Here is a 25,863-nt window from a genome sequence, read left to right on the forward strand (position 1 = left end):
TTCCTTTTCCAAATAGAGGTATTGCTCAACAGGAGCAAAGGAATTTGAATGCAAATCCATAGTTACCTAGTGGGAATGAGGAATTACTTCTTATCGTCTCCCCACAATTTCAACTTCGGTGAAACGCACGGGGTCTTACACTTACATGTAACTTCCATTATCTGTGCAGGGCAAGTCATTGCTACTTTCCAGTAATTGTGCTGTTCTGCTAGGAGAGCTGTGAAAACATGGCTGCGTTTGTAGGCTTTTTAGACAAACATTTTTTCTGACTTGACCCAGGTCTGCTTTGAGTTTAAGTTGGAAACCTTTCCAACTCAAAACTCATGAGGGTCCATGTCTCTGGCATAAGGCAATTCTGTAGAAAAACACCAAGCTACCTCCAAATAAGAACTGTAGGGTATGGTATTATGCCTTGTAGATATTCCTCAAGCTGTGCCAATTTTTGCATGGTGCCTGCATGTTACAAAGATTGTGCATATCATAACTGGGTTGGCCATTAAAAAGATTTGCATGTTAGCGAAAGGACAAGGTAAGGTCTGCTAGAAGTTTGTGCCAACTAAACATCCTTGCTTTAAAGCTTCGTTCACAGTAAGAGGGTGTGCTAGGGCCATTCCAGAAATAACCCCTCTGCTCTCACTGCCTACAGGCAGGGAGGCAGAGGTTAAACCTTAACTCGTCAAGTCCTTTTTAAGAATCAATCATATACTAATCCCATTGAGCAGCCTGCTATGGTTGGAGACATGAAATGATACACAGACATGAGAAAAATCCCTGACATCCGCCCAGGGCTGCACTCAAAAGTTCATGTACAACAGCGGGGCTCAGTTAAATGCTCGATTACTGTGAATACCCTGAAAATCTGGCATTTCCAGCGATCAGACATGCAAGTTAGGTGCACCACACAGCCTTTTGCAGACTGCTGTTTTGCAAATGAGGCTCTACAAGGCCAGAAGCAAATCAGGAAAACAAGTGAGGCAAGGGGCAGCCTGGATGACTGCTTGTGAAACCCTTCTGTTGGAAACAGGCTCTGTGCCAGCCTTTCCTTTTCTGTGATGTTTTCCTTTCAGGTTTGGGTCCACTGTCTACCTCTGCCTCTTTTGAAGTTTTTTTTCCTTTGAACATTGTGTTCTTTCTTCACAGGGAAGCAGAGCCATGGGAGCACCAGCAAAAAAAGCATTTGTAGCTCCAGCATCCAGAGTTCTGGCCTCTCACTTCATTTGCTTCGGGCTCCTCACACATATTCAAACCCCTTACAAGCCCAGACACTGCTGGCAGCAGTGGGTTTGCCTGTTCCCAGTTTCTTTGAGCATTAGAAGTATTATTAGGCTATCGCCTACTTCTGCAAGAGAAGGAAGTTACTTGGAAATCTATGTAGCAGTTGGAACCTAATTTCCTTAAAAAGATGGAGAGGATTTTTTTCTTTTTTCCTTAAAAAATAGAATCCCAGCTTGATAATGCATAAGAAACCTCTGAAACGCTAGCTGAGCTGGTTGAAATACATAAGCCTAAATTAGATTCTCTGCAGGCAGTTACAGAAACTTGAATCTGGAATATTGATCAGGTAAGAAGCGTGGCTGTTGGAAAAATGTGGTGATGTATAGCCATGTTTCACAGTCTAACCTTGCGCATGCGTGCTTCAGGTAACAGACCAGAGCAGTCAAGTGCCTGCATTAGTGTTAGAGGGAGGTACATTTTTTTCTTGAACATAATTAATCTTTTTTTCCTGCAACCCATGTGCCCCATTTGGAGGGCTATGTCACATCTTAGGCTGCACATCCACCCTGGGAAAAGAAAAGGGAATCAAAACCTTTCCTAAACCACCCCCCCTGCCCCAGAGTGCATCCGACTGTCATGCCGTCTGTCCCCCCACCGTGCCACTGGCCAGCCCAGCCAGGTCCGCCTGGCACTGCCGCCTGTCACCAGCAACTTTCCAAGCCAGCTCTTGCCCCTTGCAGCACCAAAGGCTGGGCACCATCCCAGGCTCTGGCAGGGGCATCTCCACGCAGAGCGCAAGCACCCTTGCCCAGGGCTGTCTCAAAGCCAGCCTAACTTTGAGTCTTCCCTTTGTTTGGGGAAGGGGAGTCTGGTGCTTCCCAGCTAGCACAGTGGAAGATGCACCATCTGCTATCGGTTCCTCTGGAGCAGCGGCTGTCTGCTAAGTTGCATGTGTTGTCAGGCACCTGATGTTTAAATAAGACTATACGCCTTTAGTAGACTATACACCCCAAGAAGTGTACTTCTTTGGGATGCGTACGTATTTTGCAGCACATTTTCAGAAGTTGAAAACCGCATGTGAAGTGGAAGATATTGCAACTGCTATGAGTGGTGGGTGCAAAGCCAAGATCTCCCAACAGAGTCAGCAGCCTCAGTGTGCCATGGCTGTGTATTGATGGCACGAATACCTGCTGCTAGAAAGACTCCAGCAAATTGGTGCTGCTTCTCTGGAATACCCAGGTACAGCGTAAACTCCCTGTGAAATGGGGAATTGCTACTTTTTTCACTTTCAGAGAGGCATCAAAGCACAGAGAACCCAGGGAAAGAATCACAAGGGGCGGCTGAGCATGCATCTGCCTTTTAGGTATTTAAACTCATCATTTAACTCCTCAAACTCACCTTTCAGGAGCCATTTAATCCCAGAGACAGCTGAGTCACTGTAGCAAAATAAGAACTTAGAACAGGTTCTTAGAGGATTCAGCAGGCAAATAAAAGCATGTTCATTTTATCATATTATATCTTATATAATAGTTTGTAGTAAATTTGCATGGTATTCCCTCCATGCATCTTCTCACCAACACCACACAAGGACTAGGTGCAAGCTGGTGATTTCAGTTTGTGGCAACTATGACATTATGAAAACTATTTTGCTTGCATGGCAGAAAATGAAAGATTTTTTAAAAATTTGTTTTGGTCAGTCAGAATCATTTTGTTTTCACCTTTTTATCTTAAAGTTGGAATTGAATAAATGACAATAAAGACAGGAACTGACAATTGGTTATTGAAAACTTTGCTTGCTGCCCATTTAAAAAATACTAGTGGGCCAGTTTGCATACCAGCTGAGAACTGATAACTGGTTTAATTACTGAAATGCACTACTATTTAAAAAAAAGAAAGGTACATCAAAAAAGGAAGACAAAATATTCTCTGGAAAATTAAGATGATGTCAAAATAAGACCTTTCCCTGTAGAATCTTTGGGTCTAAGCTAGTCTGCTTTTTCAGCAGAGAAATATAGTGCTGGAAAGTTTGCAAACAGCTCTTTCAAAATAGCGAAGGGGATGAGTCTAACAGAGCGCATGCCTATCATGGGTTTTCTGATTAATACTGTAAGATGGGCGGAAGGTTGACCAGCTGATTTACACACAGTCTGAGATCCCTCTGGGGGACAGCAGAGCTTTGTGGAGACGCGGAGGAGAATGTGCTCCTTCGTGGCCACAGCAGAGACCACTGCTCCTGCAGCCTAAGCAATTAAAAGTTGAATCTCGAGACTGAAGGCTGCACGCACGAGGCAGTGCACGTGGCAACCTGGCCGAGGCACCACAGCTGAGGTTGCTTCTAACTTCTCTGTACAACAGAAATCTCTTTGGAAATTTGGCGGCCAAGTACATAGACAATCAAACTGCTCAAATCCTAAAATAAACACATCATAACTACCAAGACTCAGAGACAGTGGCTCTGCTTTAGGTGTATTAAACTAATGGTCTTTTTCTCAGGCTGCGGCAAGGGAGAGGCCGATTCTCATCTCGGTTCATTGGCACAAACTTCTGAAGGCAGGAGAGTGATAGCTGGTTTAAAACATGGCTGTGTGTCTGCAGGTGTGGTTTCAAATAATTTTCCCTTCTGGTGAACAAATACAAAAATTAGCTAATAATCTACTATAGTATCTTTAACGATCTGGTTCCTGTCTGTTCTGCCCTTCCAGGTGGTCCAGTTTCTTAGTAAAATGAGATATTTTAAGCCTAGGCATAGACAGGGTCACACAGACAACTGATCATCGTTTTCATGTCTGCAGCATCATTTTATTACCGCAGGCAGTGCAAATAGAATAAACCGAGAGACCATAATCTCTCCATTTCTCTGCTGACGTGAATATTACCCTGTGCTGGACAGGCCATTTGAGAAATCTTAAAATCAGAGGAAAAATATAATCCTCCATGTAAACCACTGTCACTTGAACGACTTTGCTGCACAAACCATAATGCTGATGGAAACCCAGAGCAGAATTAAGACCAGTTTTAAATACGTGCGACTCATTCCTTCTGCTCTGCCAAGTCATCAAAAGAGGAACACACAGACACGAAATGATTCATGCAGGAAATCCAGAATACTGCAGAATTCATCCCTCTGCTGTGGCACGCTCATTTTAGTTTCACGCATTTTATTTCCAATCCAAATAGCTTTCAAGAGAAGACACCGCTTCCGTGTTTTATCCAGGTTACTTGGGATGTAGTGTGAGTGACATGCCTTGACACAGGCAAGAATTAGCAAATACTGCACAATGTTTCCTGAATTCAGGGATTCTGCATTACAAACCTCCAGGCTGGAGATGTCAGCGCTGCAGACACTGTTTACACAGGAGTCAAGTTTAAGCCAAGGAAGCATCTCCCTGAAGGACTGCTGGGCTGGAGTCAAAGGTTAAGCAGAACAAAAGGAAGAATCTCTTATAAGCAATCACAGAGAAAAATATATTTAAAAAAAAAAAAAAAGAAGAAAAGAAAGAGGTAGAATATTTCAGCTTGGTACCTCACTGGGTTTTGGCCTGCCCTAGTCATTTGTGTTGCTCCTGCAGTCACTCTCTGCTGTTACTGGCCTGAAAGCCCCCTTTGCGTTTTACAGTTTTTGAGCAAAATCCTGGCAACAGGGAGGGAGATCAGAGTGGTTTGTCATCAGCAATCAGACGCTGCAGGGCAGCCTGCAGTAACGGAAAGCCAAATAACATGAAGCAGAGCCCATCCTTTTCAGGCCACAGGCATCTTCCCAGCCTCTCGATGGTATCACCACAGCAGCGAGCACAGCGTGACGGTATCTGTCAGTTCACCTGTTTCTCTCAGCTCATCAACACCTGTATTTCCCATGTCACTTATTCTGATCTCCACACTTCCCCGTCTCATTAGACTGAGCCCCAGTACAGATGCCAGCAGCCCAGTTCACTGCTGCCTGGTCTGGGGAAGGACCGGGGAGCACCCAGACACCCTGTGGTCGGAGCAGGGCGAGGGTACATAACCCTGCTCGGAGGGGGAAAAGTCACATCATGCAGCCGAGAAGCTTATGGCACAGGGTCCCACTCCTGAAGGACATGAGGGCAGGTTTCCTTTGCTGCTCTCTGAGCCCGCCATTGGCAGGAACCTACTTTAAAAAGCCGGTATCTTGTTGCAAGGCACTGAAAAGCAACACAGCTAATGAAGAAAATGTAACCACGCCTTAAAACTGACATTTGCCAGCATCTGCATTTCATCTTGAAATTCAGTGCGCTGTTAGGGAGAAATGAGCAAGCTGCAAGGCGTAGACGGTCTTTCTGGAGGGGACAGTTGTGTGCGCTGTGTTGAAAGCTGAGGGGACAGAGGAAGCACTCGCTCACACGGATCCAGCAAACCTTGGTGCCAGCTCCCAGCTGCTGGCCTTCCCCCTCCCTGCTGGCAAAAAGGGAGCTCGGCACCAGCACAGGCACAAATGCTTCAGCATTACGGTAAAGGACAAGGTGACACGAACTTCCACAGCTTTAACACAAGTTTCATAATATTCTGCTCATTTCCGAATGTTGTAGCTCTTTGCGATGAAAAAAACCACCACCAGCCTCCTTTTTTTGGTAAGGGTAACTTTACACTCAGCGTTGGGGAACAAAAGCATGAAAACATAACCTGGATGCACCTGAATAAGACAGAAATTAAGCGCAAATTAACAGAAAACAGAATGGATTTTAAGTAGCATTTTAATCCACTTCTACTCCACAACTACATCTTTTGAAGGGTTGGTTTGACAGCGCTGAAGATAAAAGGCACAACACTTTTTAGAAACAGTACAAAGGCTTTTAAAAGGCTTTCAGAGCCTTTTAATCCTACTTTTGTGTTCTCACAATCTTCCTCAATTAAATACTTCCTCAGCATCAAAGATGCCCTTGGTGCTGACAGGAGCTCTCCGTGGCAATTCTCCTTCCCAGAACCACCGTAGCCTTGCCCGCATCTTTGGGTGGGTTTCTCTGCCGAATCCCATGGATTTGCTCAGTGGGGGAGAGAGGTGTGAGCAACAGGCTTGGCTTTTGTTTGTTTTAGCTTTTTCAGGCATCAGAACACCCCATGAGTGATTTTTCCTGTAGATTTTGGCCTCCCCACTCCTTCTCCCCTTTGGTATCTGTTTGGCCGATGCTCACTGGTGTTTCTCACCGTCACTGCTACTTCCACCTGCACTATTCACAATCAATTTGATAAACAAACTTCCTAATACTGCCAACACAGAAGTCCCTAACAGGTTTTTTTCTAAAATGCTTTTGTTTCCCTCTTTTAGTCCCACGGCAAGTTTTGCTGACTGTAGTCTATGTTGCGCAGTAGGGCAAAAAATGGTAGGAAAGGTCTGTGACCCCAGGAGATACGAGGAGAGACAACAGTAACTGTTCTATACGGCTTCTTTCTGCTTCAAGCAGCGTGCAGTGACTGGGCAATGGGCAGCTGAAGATAAGTTAGAGGAGAAAAGGAAGCCAGATTACAAAAATAAAGGCAGTTTCTCCTTGGGGATGATCTCGTGTCTGAAGAACTGAACTCTCACTTCCTTGTCCTTTGTCTTCTGCTTGTTGTTACCAATGTTGTCACACAGAAGTCAGGAAGGAAACAGAACAAAACAATTTGGGGGAGATAATGTTATTTGCAAGTATCTGAGCGTGCTAGTAGGAATGACCATTCTCCTTCTCTCTTAAGAGGTTTTTAACAGAATCTTCTTAGCATAACCTAAAAATGAAGGAAATATCTGAGGAAGGTTGGGTTCCCTGTGGTTGTTTAAAAGTAGCAATAGAGATTCCTCTCGGCACAGCCATTTAACTAGGAGTGACTCCGCACAAAGCAGGTGCATTTCAGCTTCTGTCAAAACCAGCCCTAAAACCACAAGCTCAGGACTGTTTGCTCCAGACTGCGTTCCTGCAGCTTGCTTTGACTGTGGGGGTAGCTGCATGGGTGCACCCCCCCGCTCCCCAAGGTCCTCTGCGGGCACGAGCAGAGACAGAAGCGGGCTGTGCAAGGGGAGGGCTGATCTTCAGCATCTGTGCCCAACCCAAACGCACCAGCGAAACAGCGGAGGAAGATCTCCTCCTCCAAAGGTAGCAAAAACCCATCTTACAGCTGTGAGAGAAGCCCCGGGTACACAGTTATCTACAGCTCCTTGTGCGTTGCATCTGCCTGGCAAGAAAATGGTGCTTTATCAGACTTTTTCTACAGCCCCCTCCCTGCAGAGAACCGGGGGAACCCACAGGAGCGTCACCCCCAGGTGTGTGGCAGTGCCACGCTGCCTTCGGGGACCAGCACCCGCAAGGGCTGCCGCGGCCGGGAGCTCTGGTCCCTGCCCTCACTGCCGCAGGGCTCTCCACTTGCCCCGGGAATAATGAGTGTTCCTCTTAAGAATACGACCCCCAGATTCCTGGTCTTTCTGCGTATCCTTTCGGGGGATTTATAGGCAGTTTTAGCCTTCAGAGTTTGGAAGATGAATAATAAAAAAAAATATATTACATGGGAACTAGATTCTAGATAGCTCACACACAGGCTCACTGGGCTGTTTGTTCTCATTGTCAAGGGAAACTGAAATACCTTCGGACTGAAAACTAAAGAATCCAGCCACGCCAAGCAGGTTATAGCGTGACCGTAAACAGGGAGCAGTGCCTTGGTTTACAGGACAGGTTTTCTTTGCTTTTTAGTGGACCCGTGCCATTTCACAGCAGCCAAAGACACTGCTCCACAGCACCCTGTAATGCCAATGACAAACATGGGCTTGCAGCTCCTCTAATTTTCAGGCAGCCATATTAGCAGAGCTGGGAGATTGAAATGGCAAGCCATGAGTGAAATTAGTGTACTGTGTTAAAGGAAAAGCATTCAGACTGACTGCAAGTGCCGTGCATAAGGAAGATACCGTTCTATCTCTCCTGCTTAGCAATTCTTTTTCTTTATACTCCATTTACGCGATATTAACTATTTATAAGAGATCACTTTAAATCCCCTTTGCAGCCAGCATGTGTACGTCTCATCTGAAGACTCACGGCTATTTGTTGAGGCTCCATAGCCATGAAAACACACTGTGGGTAATTGTTACTGTGAGGGTTTTGACTGAACAGGTAAAAACTGTTTGGTTTAAGTGGCTGTACAAAAAAAGCCATTTTTCCATGTGCCCTCTCTTATTTATGCGCAATCCAAATTCATTTAGGTAAGAATGCTAGCATGTGCTCAAGAAATAGATGTTAAGCTGGGGAGAACCAACTGAATTTCATGTTTTGGAACTGGAAAATTACTTTTTGATCATATAAAGAGACAATGTATGTGCTGTGTCTGGGAGGAGCAGCGTGCAGTGTGGTACTGCACCCTGTTGGTCTGTTGCGTTATCGAAGCCCAAGTGCATTCTCAGTATAATGCAAGGCAATTTCTTTTATATTAAACCTTTCTTTCAGCCAACCTGTCTATAAATGCAACATGGGGACAGGTGGGAAGGGAAGAGAAAGAAACTCACGTCCCTGCAGAGAGAGTGTGACCTACAAAGGTGAGAAGAAAAAGTTGGATTAGAAAAGCAGCTGAGATTGAAGGGTTCTCACTCACTAGTTAGTGGGTGGAAGCAACAGAAAAAATAATGAGCAAGCAAGGAAAAGGGAAGAAGGTTTTCATGACACTTGCACAGAAGCAAGAGGAATGTTTAAAATCATTAGAAAAGAGTAACTCAAAAGCATGACTCACATGGTTCGGATGTCTACAAAAGAGCGAGTTCAGGAGGACCTGAACAACATTTTGGGAACTTTGTGCCAAAACTCAAATTCCAGAAAAGGTGAGGAAGAAGGTGTCTGATGAAGAAGGTGTCTGATTCAGTCTTATTGGCTGAGTATGGAACTCATTTTAATTCAGAAAGACGACATCAGAGTGGCCTTCCAGCAAAGGGGAAGGAGCAGGCTTCCTGGAAGGGTGCCAAGGTGAAGGACGCAAGTGCGGAGGGGCTGGCAGGCTGTAGAAGAACGTGTGTATACAGGGCCAGAGTGCCATCATGAAGTGGATGGCAGGATCAGAGCGATCACACTTGTCACAAAACAAGCCAGGCAGAGAGGGTCAGAGGCACATCCTCGGTTAGGGTACTACTCTGCAGAGGAGCCTTGCCAGCACACCTCGCTGATCATTTGGTCATATGCTCTGTGCCATTAACACCGTTTTATAGCTGAGCCAGGAAATGGTGCATACTCATCGGGTAGTCTTTGCCCAAGCAATCTGTAAAAATAAACTCATCCTGTTGAGCCACTGATTCAGTGATCATGCAAGACCGTAACTTCACGTATGTCATTGGTCTTAACAGCTCTTTCCCAATCCACCTACTGGTTATCCATGTTGTGCCACCACCTGCTTGGTGGGGACCTCGCAGTCATTGCAGAGATCAGCCAGGGGTTGTTACGTCCTTGCTTGCTCCCATGCTGCCGCCCACCCTCCCCACCTACAGAGAACTATCAGAGCTCCTGGCCTTGCCTGGCCTTTGCTTTAATCAGTCTTGGCCTGAATGCCTTACCCTAAGGCTAAATAGGACAGAAATAAATGCCAAAGACAAGCAGCTGGCTATGGTTGCTTCTGGAGCAGCACCCTAAGGGAATGGCTTTTAGGATGTTCGTTTGGTGAAACCACAGTCTTTTAATAGTTGTTAACAGTGGTATTTTAAATCCTCTGCATTGTAACAATATCAGAAAGGACCTGCAGATAGGATTGTTATTTTTTCTCCTTAAGACAGAAGGTTCAGTGACTCTTTGTCTCATTACTTACTTGGAATTTAAACTAGGATGCAGTACAAGCTGTACATGCCTGAGCATCCAAGTGCCCGCTTCTCACATAAGTGCAGATTTGCAATGATCTGCTGCGACTTAGTTCATGCATGAGACTAAATCAAAGATGAACTGCTACAAAAAAAGGAGGGATGTGTTGGGATGGGCTAGGATGGGATAAAGGAATATCCACCCCTCAAAAGGCATTGCCATCGATGCCTAAGCAGGATTTTCAGGTATCACATGGCACCTTTTCCCACGGCTAACATTGTAAACCATTTAGGTTACACATTTGGGTGTCATGGAGGTTGTTAACTGATGGAGTCAGGAGCCTTTTTTTCTTTCCATAATAATGACACAGTGCTTTTCCTGAGCTGCTTTGCTTACAGCTCCAACCCCCTTTTTAACTTAGATATACACAACAACAGCTTCCATGGCTGTATTGGCTTTGTGTGGCAAGGTTTTGGTAGCGGGGGGGGGTTACAGGGGTGGCTTCTGTAAGAAGCTGCTGGAAGCTTCCCCTGTGTTTGAGAGAGCCCATACCAGCAGGCTCTAAGACGGACCCGCCGCTGGCCAAGGCCGAGCCAATCAGCGATAGTGGTAACGCCTCTGTGATAACATTTTTAAGAAGGAAAAAAAGTTGCGGGACACAGAGAATTCGGCAGCCGGAGAGAGGAGTAAGAACATGTAAGAGAAACAACCTTGTGGACACCAAGGTCAGTGAAGAAGGAGGGGGAGGAGATGCTCCAGGCGCCGGAGCAGAGATTCCCCTGCAGCCCGTGGGGAAGACCATGGTGAGGCAGGCTGTCCCTCTGCAGTCCATGGAGGTCCACAGTGGAGCACATATCCACCTGCAGCCTGTGGAGGACCGCACGCCAGAGTAGGTGGGTTCCCGAAGGGGGCTGTGACCCCGTGGGAACCCCACGCTGGAGCAGGCTCCTGGCAGGACCTGCGGATCTGTGGAGAGGGGAGCCCACAGAGCAGGTTTTCTGGCAGGACTTGTGACCCCGTGGGGGGCCCACGCTGGAGCAGTCTGTGCCTGAAGGACTGCACACTGTGGAAAGGACCCATGCTGGAGCAGTTCGTGAAGAACTGCAGCCCGTGGGAAGGACCCACGTTGGAGCAGTTCGTGGAGGACTGTCTCCCGTGGGTGGGACCCCACGCTGGAGCAGGGGAAGAGTGTGATGAGTCCTGCCCCTGAGGAGGATGAAGCGGCAGAAAATAACATGTGATGAACTGACCGTAAACCCCATCCCCGTCCCCCTGTGCCGCTGGGGGGTTGGTAGAGAATCCGGGAGTGAAGTTGTGCCCGGGAAGAAGGGAGGGGTGGAGGGAAGGTGTTCTGAGATTTGGTTTTATTTCTCATTACCCTACTCTGGTTGATTTGTAATAAATTGAGTTAATTTTCCCCAAGCTGAGTCTGTTTTGCCTGTGACGGTAATTGGTGAGTGATCTCTCCTGTCCTTATCTCGACCCACAAGCTCTTTGTTATATTTTCTCTCCCCTGTCCAGTTGAGAAGGAGGGGGAGTGATAGAATGGCTCTGGTGGGCACCTGGCGTTCAGCCAGGGTTAACCCATCACAATGGCTTTCTCTCACAATCACACTGCTCCTCTGGCTGTGGCCTTTCCTTCCTTCCTCCACCACGGCACGCTTGTCCCTGCCTCTGTCAGGGCTTGGGTTTTCCTTGGCTGTTGCATTTCGGGTAGGGCTCCACTGGTACAACTCTTCTCCTGTAACAGACCCGGCTGCTTCTCTCCACACCTTTGCAAAGCAGAACCTCAGACTCAGCAGCTTTACAGAGTTTAAGCCAGCCGGGAAGAGCGTTTCGCGTCAGCGGCTGCGATCTGCCATTCTCCAAAGGCTGACAGAGCTCAGCACGTGCATACAGGCAGGAGCCGTGCCTCAAAGACTGTATGTTTAATCAGTAATTGCTACGAGAAACCTCAGCATTTTCTTGCTCTCATTTTCTCTGGCGCTTGCGTGTAGCCCACCGGCAGGAGAGGGCTTTAACCCAGCAGCCATTTGTCACGCAGCGAAATAGAGAGCTGCCACCGCCTCAGACAAGAGGCGAGGAGGTGAGAGCCAAACACCCACCCCAGCCCTGGCTCCACGCGCCCGCTGACAGTGACTCACTTGGGAACACTGCAAGCAACACACAAAGAAATCCAGCATAGCAATGAGGCCACAGATGTCGGCGCAGCCTTCAGCATCAACCCATCTCTATCTGCGGCAGGGGGGAAAGCAAAATCAGCACAAGGTAGAGCAACCCACGGCGAGGTTAGCTTGTGCTCCCGGGCCGGGAGGGCACCACGGCCACCCAGGAAACCGGGAAGGCACAGGACAAGCCGCAGCCCCAGAAATAAAGCACCTCGATGGCCCACCTGCCAAAACAGCGCTGGCTGAAAGCTGCTGGATACCGCAGGGCTGGCCGTGCGCTGCGAGCGGAGACAGACGGGCAGACAGGCGTGCGAGGAGAGCAGGTAGCAGGGTGGCCACACCGCACCAGTGCCTCCGGGCAGCCCTGCGGGCTGCTGAGCTCTCACACCAGCCTGATACAAACCTACGCCTCTTCTTCTCCCCAAGGGCATGGTCCGTTGGATTGCTAGTCTTGCAAAGTGACAGAAACACAGAATCTTCCTCCCGGTCGATAACCCAGGAGCCACGCCAGGACCCTCCTCCTGCTGCCTGCACCCAGCAGGCACCAGCTGGCCTGGCAGTTGGGTGCAGAAAGCGACAGCAACCGTCGCTGCCGGGCCCAACCCAGAGCAACCAGCGCCATTCTCAAGCGTGCTGCCCTTTGCTTTCACAGCCCGCACCTTCGCATCCCTCCCTGCTGCATGCAACCCTGCTTGCAGTCTGTGTTGCAAAAGTTAAGCACGCCCAGAAAGTCTCTTGAGAAGTCCCTCTTGTCCGCAGCCAGCAAAGAGCAAGACAGCTCTCCCCATCCTCTGTAATTAACAGCCAGATATGACTTTACATCTTCGGGCATTACAAGCTAGCTCAAGGCAGAGCATTGCCACCCTGCTGGGGTCACGTGTAGGAGATGGGACTTTCCTCAGGGGCTTCCAGCTAACCCTGGGGCAGCTTCGGCGTTCAAAGCGTCTCTGTTTCGAGGGATAACTTTACAAGGGCCAACGCGGACTAATGCCATGCAGTTAGACGGCCAAGCCCTTGGCCCCTTTCTTGTGCGTTATCTGTTTCTGTCCCCTTGCCAAACATCACATTTATTGGGTTCAAACTAAGGGTAACAGCAGGTATCCAAAGTGCATGAAAACAGAAACAGAGCTGCTGGGAAACGCCGCAGCTCCAGTTCGCTTCTGCTTCAGCAGGTCCTAAACCTCAGCAATAGTCTCTGTCGCCTGAGGGCTGGATTACAGGCAGAGCCAAACAACAGTTGTGTGGATCTGAGGAGTGGTTTAATGAGCAAGGAGGAGGCAAGACCTTCAACACAGGAACACAAGAGTGGAAATGGTGATCTGGCATCATAGCCCTTGCCTACTCCTTTTGAAAAAGAGAAATTTTAATTTTCATTTGACTAGCCACCTGAGACAGGCTAATTTGATGTATATCCTGCAGGACAGTGGTCATAAATATTGCCATATTTCAAACCACTGAGAGCAGGCTTACTCCTAACTGTTTTCAGTGTTTTTCATTTATTCGTCTTGGTTAGATATTTAATACTGCCTTTTCTTCCTGTGTGAGCTAAACTCCTGTGGTGGGTTGACCCTGGCTAGACACCAGGTGCCCACCAAAGCCGCTCGATCACTCCCCTCCTCAGCTGGACAGGGGAGAGAAAATATAAGAAAAGACTCATGGTCCAAGATAAGGGCAGGGAGAGATCACTCACCAATTACCATCATGGGCAAAACAAACTCAACTTGGGGAATTAATTTAATTTATTACCAATCAAATCAGAGTAGGATAATGAGAAATAAAACCCAAATCTTAAAATACCTTCCCCCCACCCCTCCCTTCTTCCTGGGCACAGCTTCACTCCCGAGTTCTCTACCTCTTCCCTGCACAGCGGCATAGGGGGATGGGGCATGGGTGTTGGGGTCAGTTCATCACACATTGTCTCTGCTGCTCCTTCCTCCTCAGGGGGAGGACTCATCACACTCTTCCCCTGCTCCAGCGTGGGGTCCCTCCTACGGGAGACAGTCCTCCATGAACTTCTCCAACGTGAGTCCTTCCCATGGGCCACAGTTCTTCACGAGCTGCTCCAGCGTGGGTCCCTTCCACGGGCTGCAGTCCTTCAGGCACAGACTGCTCCAGCGTGGGCTTCCCACGGGGTCACAGCCTCCTTCGGGAACCCCCCTGCTCTGGCGTGGGGTCCTCCCCGAGCTGCAGGTGGATATCTGCTCCACCGTGGACCTCCCTGGGCTGCAGGGGGACAGCCTGCCTCACCATGGTCTTCACCATGGGCTGCAGGGGAATCTCTGCTCTGGCGCCTGGAGCACCTCCTCCCCTCCTTCTGCACTGACCTGGGGGTCTGTTTCTCTCACATGTTCTCACTCCTTTCTCCGGCTGCAGTTGCTGTTGCACAGCAGTTTTTTCCCTTTCTTAAATCTGTTCTCCCAGAGGCACCACCACCGTCACTGATGGGCTCGGCCTTGGCCAGCGGCGGGTCCGTCTTGGAGCCGACTGACATTGGCTCTGTCGGACATGGGGGAAGTTTCTAGCAGCTTCTCACAGAAGCCACCCCTGTAGCCCTCCCCTGCTCCTAAAACCTTGTCATGCAAACTCAATACACCTCTGTCTTTCTGGTCCCCTCGTGACATGCTTGAATATCAATCACTTATCCTACTGTTCAATTTAACAAGGAAGAAAATTAAACTCTATTATGTTGATTCATTATTTTATGATGTCCCTCACCCCCCACCCTCGGCGCTGAATATCAAAGCAAAGTTTCAATCACTCCATCTTGCTTCTGACCAGCCTAGAGATGTTATTAGCGCATTATGAACACAACCTCTCTTGCTTTACTACTTCATTATAACCCTTAATGCTGTAGCAGTGCAGCCAGCCAGGGGGTGACCTCCTGTGATTAGCCAGCAGATTTGCAGGGAAATCTGGACAAACCCTGGTGTTTTTTAAGGATTCAGAGTTAGTTTCCCTGCATTACATTCCCCACATGATGCCCCAGCAGCACTGGCAGACTTGATGAGCTGTGTGGCAGGCAGATCTTGCTGGGGACCGCGCTCCTTGGGGGTGCAGTGTCACTCAGGACTTGTCACTTGGATGGCTGAGAGAGGCACACTCTCCCCCAGGAGCGCTGGACCAAATCTCCATGACAACAGATTTGGGATGGAGACCCGGTATACTGAGTGCCAGAAGGTCACAGCGGCAAAAAAATATATCAGGGCGGGGGGAAAGAGCAGCTGGGGAAGAGGTCAAGGGGCAGCTTGCAGGACCTTCAATCATACTGAAGTTTGAGTTCACTGGCTCCATGTGCTGGGGCTTTTAAAACAATTTTGTGAGAAGCAATTGCCATAGAGAATGACTCTAGTCAAATCCTGTGTATTTCCATCTGTTACTACTTTTGTTATTACTGTGATGGAGAACACAGAGAGCAAAAATACAATTCTTGCCCCATGGACCTTGCAATCTAAATTCAAGAAGAGAGAGAAGACGAAGCCTGGTAGACAGACAAAAGGCGATGGTACCGAGTCCAGCTCCTTAGGATCCATTTTCCAATGTAATTCATTTTTAGCTCGCTTTTCTAAGGAATTGGAGCTGCACAATTGCAGCGGCTCCCTGTCCTGTCTGCCTCCCCGCCCCGCAAGGACTTCTGAAGCTGTCAGGCTATTTTTACCAAATCTGCCAAAGAAGTAGAAGTCTCAAAGATATTTAACTCCTACAAGGATCACAAAATGCCGGTGACTGGGTAAAGTAGAGAGTATGGAGGGAGTGCCCCGAAGGAGGAGAGGAAAGGGTAGCTCAGCCCTCCTCCGCTGCAAGAGGCATCGCTCCGCTGCGTGAACAGCATGTGCATGCTGGCAAGCTGGGCAGCACACACGTAGCTCTGAACCCGCCGGAGCATATGTTGCCTCTTGAGCTGCCAAAAATATACAGGCATGAGAGGAAGATGAAGCATCGCAGTGAGGAATCAGTGAAAACGTGATGTGCAGCTGAAGGAACCGGGGGACAGTGAGGGAGATGGAGGAGATCTGGCCAGTGTTACATGAGAGTGGGTGCAGGGACGAGGAGGAGGTGACCAGGATAATCGTGTGTGGGAAGATGCGGGGGGAACGTGTGAAATGACCCAGGTTCTGTCCACGGAACAACTACTTGGAAAGAACTTTTGTGCTTGTGATGTAACTGCGCACCTAGGAAAGCTGCTGGGCTGCCAAACACGGCAAGCCAGGTCCCTGGTGAAGGTGAAGGAGAGGCACAATGGAGTCAACAGCAAATCAACGTCTGCCCCATTGGTAAGAAACACCTTCAAGGAAAAGTGAGCATGTCATTCTCTGAGCCTCTCAATCTCCCATTTCCCTCCTGGGATCAATGATAAAACCGCTGAAGAGCGTAAGTGCAGTGGAAGTATTTTGGAAAGTGCTCTGAGCCCCACCTGCAGAGCCGCTGCACCCTAATACGTGTGCCTCCAGCTCTCCTCCTGCTCCACGTGCACACGCACGGCTCACTGAAACACTTCATGCAGGATGCAACCCACCTGCAAATGCTCCCGGGCATCTCCTTCTGCCAAAGATAAGGGCAGTTTTCCCACAGGTATGCCAGCCACATAAAGCGGTTATGAAAAGACAAATAAACCATAAATATTTTATATTGTCTTCTGTGCACCTTTGTTCTCACCCGTTCTACAAGAAAACAGTAAGTCTGATGTTCATTGCTGTAAGCAGCCTTGAATCATCCCAGACACCCGTCCACCACTGCACCGTGCAGTCCCTGCTCATCCTGCCGTTCCCCATGAATTCCTCATTAGACCACACTTGTCTCTAATGAGTGCTAATTCTTTTCCCTTTACACAACTTCTTAAAGTGTCCCATTAACGTGACACGTGAACTAAGGAAGCCACGAGAATGGCAAAGAGAAGCATATCTTTGGTTAGCTTATTCTGTACAGCAGTGATAACATATACAGAATAAGTCCGGATTCTGATCATGGTTATTCTTGAGCAATTTCATCAGAGCCAGTTGCATTTCACATGACTAATTGGTAGTGGGATTAAAAAATAGAGAACGACAGATAAAAATTACTTAGTTCATTGCATGGGGTAGAGGTTCATACAGAACATCTTATTCAAGACTATTACTTTACTCCACCGTGCAAGAAAAATAGCTCTGCCTAAGGTTAGGTTTTACATTTCTGGGTTTTGCATTCATTTTTGTATGCAAAATATTTGTCGAGCATAAATGACTGTGCTCCAGAGAGTGCTGTGCACTGATAAATCATTTATTATCCCCAAACAATTTAATCTGATCATATGGAAACCATGCTGAACTCCAGAAACCTGGATGCCATACGGGCAGGCTGCCAGCCAGGGCAAACCAAAGACACTCTGTCCTTGGGGTGGGAAAGGTACACGGTTGGCATGAGCTCTAAAAAAAAAAAAAAAATCAGCATCAGGAAGTATCTTGGCCAAGAGGAACTTGGCAGAGCAGTATTTTAGCTTTGCTGAGGGACTGTGTATGCCCATTGAAATGGTAACATCTGTGGAGGAAGGGCAGAGCGAGCGGATACAATGCAGTTTTATGGCAGCACTGCTTAGTCAGGGAAAAGGACTCCAAAGGGAGCCGCTGCAGCCAGCTGGCTGGCTGATGAATGGAGTAACGATTGTGGAAGAGATCAAAAAGCTAACGAGTGTTCCATCATCCCCCATAACGGGAGCAGTATGAATTTCTGAGGAGTAGTGAAGCGTGCAGTTGGAGTATATAGGTGCGATTTCAGGAAATATTGAGCGCTTTTTGGATTCTTAAATCATTAAAAATCAATCTAAGCTCATGAGCAAGCCAACGCAATGACAAAACCCCCAAAAATCTGAAATTCAGCACGAATGAATGGAATACAGACAGAATACTGTGCTTTTGTTCACAAAATGAGGGCAGAAATTCAACATATTTTGTATTGGTATGATGGATTCCCACTGGATTCAGCTGTGCACCTCACGGAGTTGCTCTCCATGCAGAGCACAACAAAGGCTATTTTTTGCTCTGAAATGTGTTGTGGTGTGCAGCAAAAATAGCTCCTAAAGATTATTTATTTTTGCTTAGGTTACTGCATTTTTTATTTTGCCTTTACTGAACTCTAGGAAATGTATTCATTTTTCTTTCATTTACCACAGTTACTGAACCACATGTAGGGACGTTGTCAGCTGATCAGTTCCAAAAAGTAAATTAAAGTAATTTCTAACCCTGCACCTCTCCTTGAACTTTCCTGGGTAATTTCCATTGTTTCACATTTACCTGCTTAAAAACCAAAATGTTCTTTTCTTTTTTCCCGCTTTGAACGAGCCATACAAACAGCGGGGAAATGACTTCAGCAAAGCCATAAAATTGATTGCAGAGCCGCTGTATCAAATGCCTTCCAAGACACAGAGAAATACATTTTTTTTCCTTATGTTTTCTAATATCATCACGGGTGTTACATTGGTACTACAACAACAGGCAAGGCAGTTCCAGGGAGCATTGCAATTTTCAGCTGGCAATGGTCCTTCTGGTGTGTATTACCTTTTAAGATGCTTTTCTGGCATCTAACAGCTGCCTTCAGGAAGATTTATATGCTATTTTGGTTTGTTTAATTTCTCTTCACTGTTAATGTGCCTTTGTTATTGCTGTGTGGAGTTCATTAACTGCACCAGAAGATGGCAGCAATGGAAACCACTTTCATGCCCTCCATTCATAAATTACGTTTCATGCTGAGTGGCAATCAGTGATATGGTGACATCAATCAACGTTTTAAAATTGTTTTAAAAAACTCAGAAAAGCAGTCTTCGCTGTTGTAGACACTGAAAGATGTTAAAAAAGTTGGGAAGCATGGAAGGAACTACGTGCTCCCTTCCCAGGATCTGAAGGTCATTTTTTCAACACCTAAGTTGCAAAGACCAGGGACAGAGAAGTCAATAAAAAGAAACTGTTGGAAGCCATGACTTTCCCAGGCTACCATGACCAAAAATATCTAAAGTAGACTTAATTCATTTGATCTTCATGGCACGAAACAAAAAGCATTTGACTCTGGAGCAGAGGAGGACTGGGGAGATTCCGCAGAGAAATCATAAAGATCAGAGATGCGGTTTTGGGCTGCTGGACTTTGACTCGTGTCACTGATTCAGTGAGAAGAGGCACTGGGAGTAAGCTGTTTATTTAACTGTTTCTATAAAACATGTGAAGGAACACGTAGAGCCAGGCAGAGCATTTCCTTAGGAGGAAGGAGTGTTTACACGAGCAAATTAACATACATATTTCCCACAGGACACAAGCATTATTAGACCTGTTACAAGCTTTGTCAGCAACCACTGAGGAAAAAAAGAATCTTACTTACCTTTCCAAATACAGCCCAGTCTTCAGGGCAATACAGCTGCTAAACTTACTGAAAGGGGTCCTTGCGTTACAGCCAGGATTTATCATGCATGATAAATGGAAAACTGTCTCACCTTCAGTCACAAGCTTTTGCTCCCAGAATATTATTTATTTTATTTATTTATTGGCCAGAATAAAGATCACGTGGGGGAAATGAGCTTCCCCGCTGGGGAGGGGTAGCGTTTGCGTGCCGCTGAGCAGAAGCAGCAGCGAAGCTGATGGCCAGGGCGAAGCCCCAGTGCTGCACTGGGCTCGGCCGGGCAGCGCCGGCACCGGGTCACTCCGCCTGGCACAGATGCTCTCAAACGTCCATGGCTTTCGGCGCAGCTGGGGCAACCACGGGCGCGTGTCCCCACGAAAGGTTAGGAGGCAAAGGTTGCTGGTTATGTGCTCTCCTGGAAGGGAATTGGAGCAGTGAGAAAAGACACAACCCCTCATCACGTTTCTTGTTGAATTGGGGGATGTAAGTGGTCTCGCTGCCTTTGTGAACGAACAGGACCTCCCGTCCTGGAGAAACATCTGCTTTCATCATCAATGTATCCTCACGGAAAAGTCTGAAGACCTAAAGCTTTGGCTAATTGCTTGTTTTAATGAGATAGATAACAAAGTAAATCATGTTTATGGAAATAAATCTGTCCTGCGTCACACTCTTTTCATTAGTGAGAAATTAGTTGTGACTACTGGAAACAAATGATGTTATGAGGTTTTATGGGGCTTGCTTGAGTTAGAAAGGCTGATATTGCCAGAAGGAATACATGGGTTTTGTAGCTACAAGCCACTTCGAACATGGTAAAGACTTCCAAGCAATTTTGCCTTCTGAAAATTAAAGATCCGCAACCCTTAAGGTGTAATGAGCTCTATTGCAAGAAAATCCCACTAATATTGCTCGGAGATGTCCCCCATGCAAACTAGGTCAGTGATTATTTTGATGTAAAGCAACCTGATCTAAAAGAAGTGCAGATCAAAAAGAAGCCTTTCGTTATACAAAAACCTGTAATTATGAGGTTAGTTAATTTGCAGAACAAAAGATCACAACCTCTGGGTTCGTTCATAGTTTAACATATTCTGTATCTGAGAGCACATGAGGAAAATGGACTTTTGCACCTCTAATTGTTCCTGTGGTTAGTCTGTATGAGAAGCGCCTTCTCTTAAACACCTCAAATGTAATTATGTCCTATTACTACCTGTGTCAAAAATTTTATTACAAGCTACAGTGAGTATTCATCCTACCTGGGTCTGTAATAGTCCTATATGTAAATCTGTCTCTCTTCCTTATTTCTAGCTACTCAACTGCACCAAAAGGGAGCCAGATTTACATTTTCAGCATGTTACTCTACTGGTCCTGAGATGTTTTCAAATAAAAAACAGAAGGGGTGGTACATGCAGCACTACTGGTATGTTGTTAATCTATAGGGTATGCCTCATTCCTCTAGCCCTATTCATATAACATATGAATAGACCAAACACATTTAAAGAGATTTCAATAATCCTAGGTTTAACTATGAATAGACAAATTCTGTGACGCAGGAAGAGGGAAACAGTGTCTAACTGTCCTCTGAGCAGATTTTCTTCATGCTGGCAAAAAGGGCACACAGCAGTGTGGTATCACACAGAAGCGTGGAGGTCCTGGGCAGCAGCATCCAAGAGGGGCCTGCTCTGGGTTTTTTTGTTCCATAGGCATTGCCCTGCAGGAGGAGGAAAGGGCACTTAAAGGCTTGTGGTGAGCTCCATGCCTCTCCCTGCTGCAGGCTGGGTGCTGGCTGCCTTTTCAAGCTGCAGCACAGAGCTTTACTGTGAGCCTCCTTTAAAAAACAAGATGCCCTCTGAAACGCCTGAATTTAGATGCAGACATATTATGCAGGCTGCAATAGCAATTAGCTCTCACCAGTGTCACCAGACAAAAGGGAGATTTTTCTAGATTTAGTAGTGGAATCTCAAAAAAAAAAACCCAACCAAAACCAAACACCAAAACCCACACAAATGAAAAACAACTCAAAAGAATTACCTTGCCCTTCCTTGTCGCTTGATCAGCCTAGAGCTCTCATAACCATAGCAGTAATATCTTACGCAATACAATACTGCATTGTATTGTATTGTATTGTATCTTGTGATATCTTTTCCATTATGGCCTTGCTTGTACTGTTTTCCATCCTGAACCCGCTGACTCTGTCCTAGAAATAGCAGGGAGACTAGTGGAGTGGAGCTGCCAGAAGTCAGGAGACCCCTCACGGGGCCTGATCCTGACCCCCACCCACACGTGGGCTGACGTCCCAACCTGGCCTTGGCCCGTCCCCATCCCCATGGAGGTGCCTGATGGCTGGGGACAGGGCTGCCAAAAAGGCAGTAAAGGACTGAACAGGGCTTTGGTGCCGACTTCTTGGAGAGGAGGATTTGGCCTTTAATGACGTTACTGGCAGGCGTGGCGAGGCGCTGGCATCAGTCTGACTGGTTTGGGATGCTGACCTCAAGGCAGAGGAATGCTGCCTGCGCTACCCGTTGTCATTACCACCTCCAACCAGCCAGCTCACCACAGAGGCACCACGTTCGTGGATATTTCCACTGCGTCTCTGCTGCAATATTCATGACAGCTCCGATTACGGGGCATTTCGAATCCCCTCAGGGATGGGGGGGCAATCCCTCCATGCTGCTGCCTGCAGGGACAGCCACCAGAGGTGATGGGGGATGGCGCGGAGGCTGCAGGGGAATCCCTGACTCTGCAGACATGCCGACTGTTTGAGAGAGGCCACCTCCATCTTCCTCAGTGCACGACCAGGGTCTGGCAGGCACTATTTTCAGTATTCTTCTCTCTTATATGAGAAAGCAAGCTGCTGGAGGTGGGAGATCTCCCGTGTGGAGTCTTACACATCCAAGCACTCAACATGAAACTGATGCAGGGTCACATATTTCCCTCTCTTCTTTTTTTTTAACCATAGTTTCTTCTTCCTCTTTCTTTCTTAAGGTCCTTTTGCTGGGAGTACTCAAATATCAGGAAGACAGCATGCTTTTACCCACAGACCTCACCCCAAATGAGATTACGTATTTCCGACAGCATGCATATGTGTATTTTCCAACAGTTTCTCTTGGGGATGGGTATTTACACAACACTTCTCATGATAAAATTCTGCTTTTCTTAAACAACCTGCAAAAATTACTTGCATGCCATAGGAAAACCTTGAAAGGACGGGAAGAGCAGGTGCCCAATAAAACTAAGTGTTTGTAACTTTGCATCCTCAGGGCTGACACACACTTGAGAGTGGATGAGAGTTGTGTGGCAGCTGGGCAGGTCAGTGCGATGGGGATGCCAAGCATGGACCCAGATGAAGGTGACAGAGCTGCGACAGGCAGTGCAGGCTACTGACGTGGCAAAAGTATTGTGGCTTGTCACATGTCACTGAGTAGCTAGTTGTGAAAGACACTGTTTAAACAAACTGTTGTGTACATTTCCATGCCAGTACCTGTCTGCCCGGATTCTTATTTTCAAAGTGCAGCTCTTAAGCATATTCGAATGAGTCATTATTTTTGGCCAGCATTGACAGCAACTGGAAAATCTAAACATTATGGCCCTGTACATCCCCTGCACTCCATAGATTGCACAGGAGTTTTCTATATGGGTTGCACCCTATTTCTGCTCCGTTCAACCCCTCTTCTCTCTATTTTCATCTGAGAGCATTCTTGTTCTGCCAGGAAAGGCTCCCTGATTCCTGCCAGACACATGCATTTCTCCCCTCAGTACAAAAGCACCTCTTTATAGCTGCTTATTGAGCACGTTGTGACTACTTAGCATTAACAATTTGATTCTGTTAATTTTATACATCAGTGCTTGAAACGGTAATACAGCTTTTGCATCCAGGAGTGAGTCCTCACCTTTGGGAGTTGAAGCCAGGGCCCAAAAAAACCTTCATACCCATGTCTGCTTATTTATGTTTGCCTGTAATAGGGTAACTGCACAACATTACATTCAATCATTTCCAGAACATCGGAGGAATGTTTACGGACATCCTTGGGCAGAAGCTGCCTAATTCTGTGGCCAGTCAACCAGAGAGCAGTGGCTGGAGCCTCTAGTTAGCAAGTCCAGGACTTCCAACAACAGTTGGAACTGCCCACTCCTCAGAAAATAAGTTGACAAAATCTTCCAGCATTGCCAAGATCCCAGCTATTTGCAGTGTAAGTCCAAAGTGTTTGATTAAGTGTGTGAAAGAGAAGGGGAGAAGGATGAGAGAGAGGGGAATCATGGTGGGCAGGGTGAGAGAAAAGGAAACGAGGGACACTGAACCCCTTGAGGGAGGAAAAGCGTACCCAGGTACAGGTGATGCAGAAGCTCTGGAGGAAGGGAGGACTTGGAGATGGTGAATAGAGAGAGACAAGAAGGGAGCACACAGTCATCCTGTGGGTAAGAGGAAGGCAGGAATGCAGAAGTATCTGGGATGTGCCAGGACTTAGACCTTGAGGTACCACAAGGTGTACAGCTTGGTATTTCCTTGCTTTGACTTCGGTAGAATAAAAGCAATGTAGCTATCGGCTCTTTGACACCACAGAAAAAGACCAACTCTCCCTTCTTTGGAAAGGACCTCTGCCACTCCTCTCCCTGTCTTGCTCAACCGGCCCTCTGGAAGCCAGAATCTGAAACAATCTTTCCCCTCCAACAATGAATTACTCTTCATATTTCCAATTTTCGGTGTAAAGAGAAGTATGAAGTCTGCATCTTATTCAGACTGTGGAGCATGGGCTTTGGCAGGTCCCAGCAGCTTCAGTGCGACGTGCAGTGAGAAATCACCTTTCAAATAAGCAGCAATCAAGCAGCAATCAAATAATCATCTTTCAAATAAGCAGCAGTTTCCACTGACGGAATGGAAATAGGGCTGCAATTACACGATAGCTGATAACAGCTTTATTGTTATATTTCTCTCCATTTCAGGAACAAATTTATCATTAAGAAAAGACACCTTTCGACACTGACTATTTGGGCAGCCTGGCAAATGTATAAGCAACAAGTGGGTGACTATTCAACACAAAACGCGGACTTCCGACAGGAATTTCTTGTTCTTGGGAGCAAGCAGCCTAATGCTGCCACTAATTGCCAGGACAGCAGAAACAAGGGGGTGTTAATGAACTTTAAAATTGCCATGTAAATTGGGAGGTCATGTCTTTATAAAGGAGGTTTTAAATATTGCATAGGAAGAACTGACCATGAGGTCTAGGCTGACAGAAATAAAGTAAAATTTAATAATCCACAGTGAAAGATCACGGACCTCAGGACTAACATGAATTTCAGGTCTCAGCTAGTTAGTGAACTGTAAATCATGGGGAGGAAAGAAATACAGTACAGAATGCAGGCCTGTTTAAAGTAAACATGATGGCAAACCATGTCAGACAGGGTATTTCCAATTGACAGAGAAGCAGGAAAGCTACCGATGACAGTGATGAGACTTCATCTGGAATACTGGTCAACTATGTTCACGAAGGATAAATTCCCATGGGATCCAATGCAGAGGAGGCCTTCAAGACTGGTCAGGAGGTAAAAACCAACAGCATTAAAGCCCAGGTTCATGCTGCCCAACTTCAGATACTTCACAAAGATGCATAAATTAGGAGCACAGTCACCAGGGACTCCTGTAGTCAATGGAAAGAGATGGGCACCTCCAGTCATTCAGCCTACCTAAGTTCTGACTTGGCTCCTAAATTAGATGTTTTATTTAAATACTTTAAGCTACATATGAAGAATACCGCCCTAGGGAATTTGCATGGCGCCCTCAAAAACAAAGGCCGAGAAAGGAAACGGCTGCTCCCAGAAGTGTAAACACCACAGAAGAGGTGAAGGTCAGGTTTATCGGCAGGACAAACTGATAAATGCTGGGCACAAATAAATTGTTCTGATAAACAGAAGGCTGATCTTTGGAACCAGCCTCCCACATGTAGATGGGGGAATAAGAAACTTGGCTAGAATTAAATTGCAGCTGAATGAGTTCGTTTAAGAGCTCATTCAAAGAGTTCATTCGTTATGTGATGAACATACCTGGAAGAGCAAACATTTGGACTGGCAGATACAAAAAGGTCCCTTCTGATCCTTTGTGCTATGCTGTTTTATTTGAATTTTTTGTTACTGAACACAAACAGGACTAATCCTTTGTATCTGCATCCAAAGGGACGTCTTGCAAAACAATGTGTGTTTTGGTAAAGAATTATTGGAAGGTGCTGCTGCCTTGTTATTGTCCAACTGCATCAAGGGGAAGGATAGCAAAATCTATTTCCTGGGACCAGAAGTGCTCAAGAGGAAAACCAGGAATGGCTACAACGCTCAGTGTCTGAGCTACCCTTGTGTTGTATATTCCAGCAAACTGAGAAAAATGCTTGTGCTGC

General features: G+C 46.8%; 1 long non-coding RNA gene across 1 annotated transcript in view; it reads right to left on the bottom strand.

Annotated features, from left to right (window-relative positions):
* The window catches only part of LOC128143601 (uncharacterized), a 31,747-nt gene extending 11,650 nt beyond the window's left edge, over positions 1–20,097 (bottom strand). The window contains exon 1 of the long non-coding RNA XR_008235804.1: positions 19,469–20,097. This is a non-coding gene — a long non-coding RNA (uncharacterized LOC128143601). The remainder of the gene's footprint in view (positions 1–19,468) is intronic.
* Between the last annotated feature and the right edge of the window lie 5,766 nt (positions 20,098–25,863).

This window comes from Harpia harpyja, chromosome 6 (assembly GCF_026419915.1).
Source record: "Harpia harpyja isolate bHarHar1 chromosome 6, bHarHar1 primary haplotype, whole genome shotgun sequence".
Taxonomy (NCBI): domain Eukaryota; kingdom Metazoa; phylum Chordata; class Aves; order Accipitriformes; family Accipitridae; genus Harpia; species Harpia harpyja.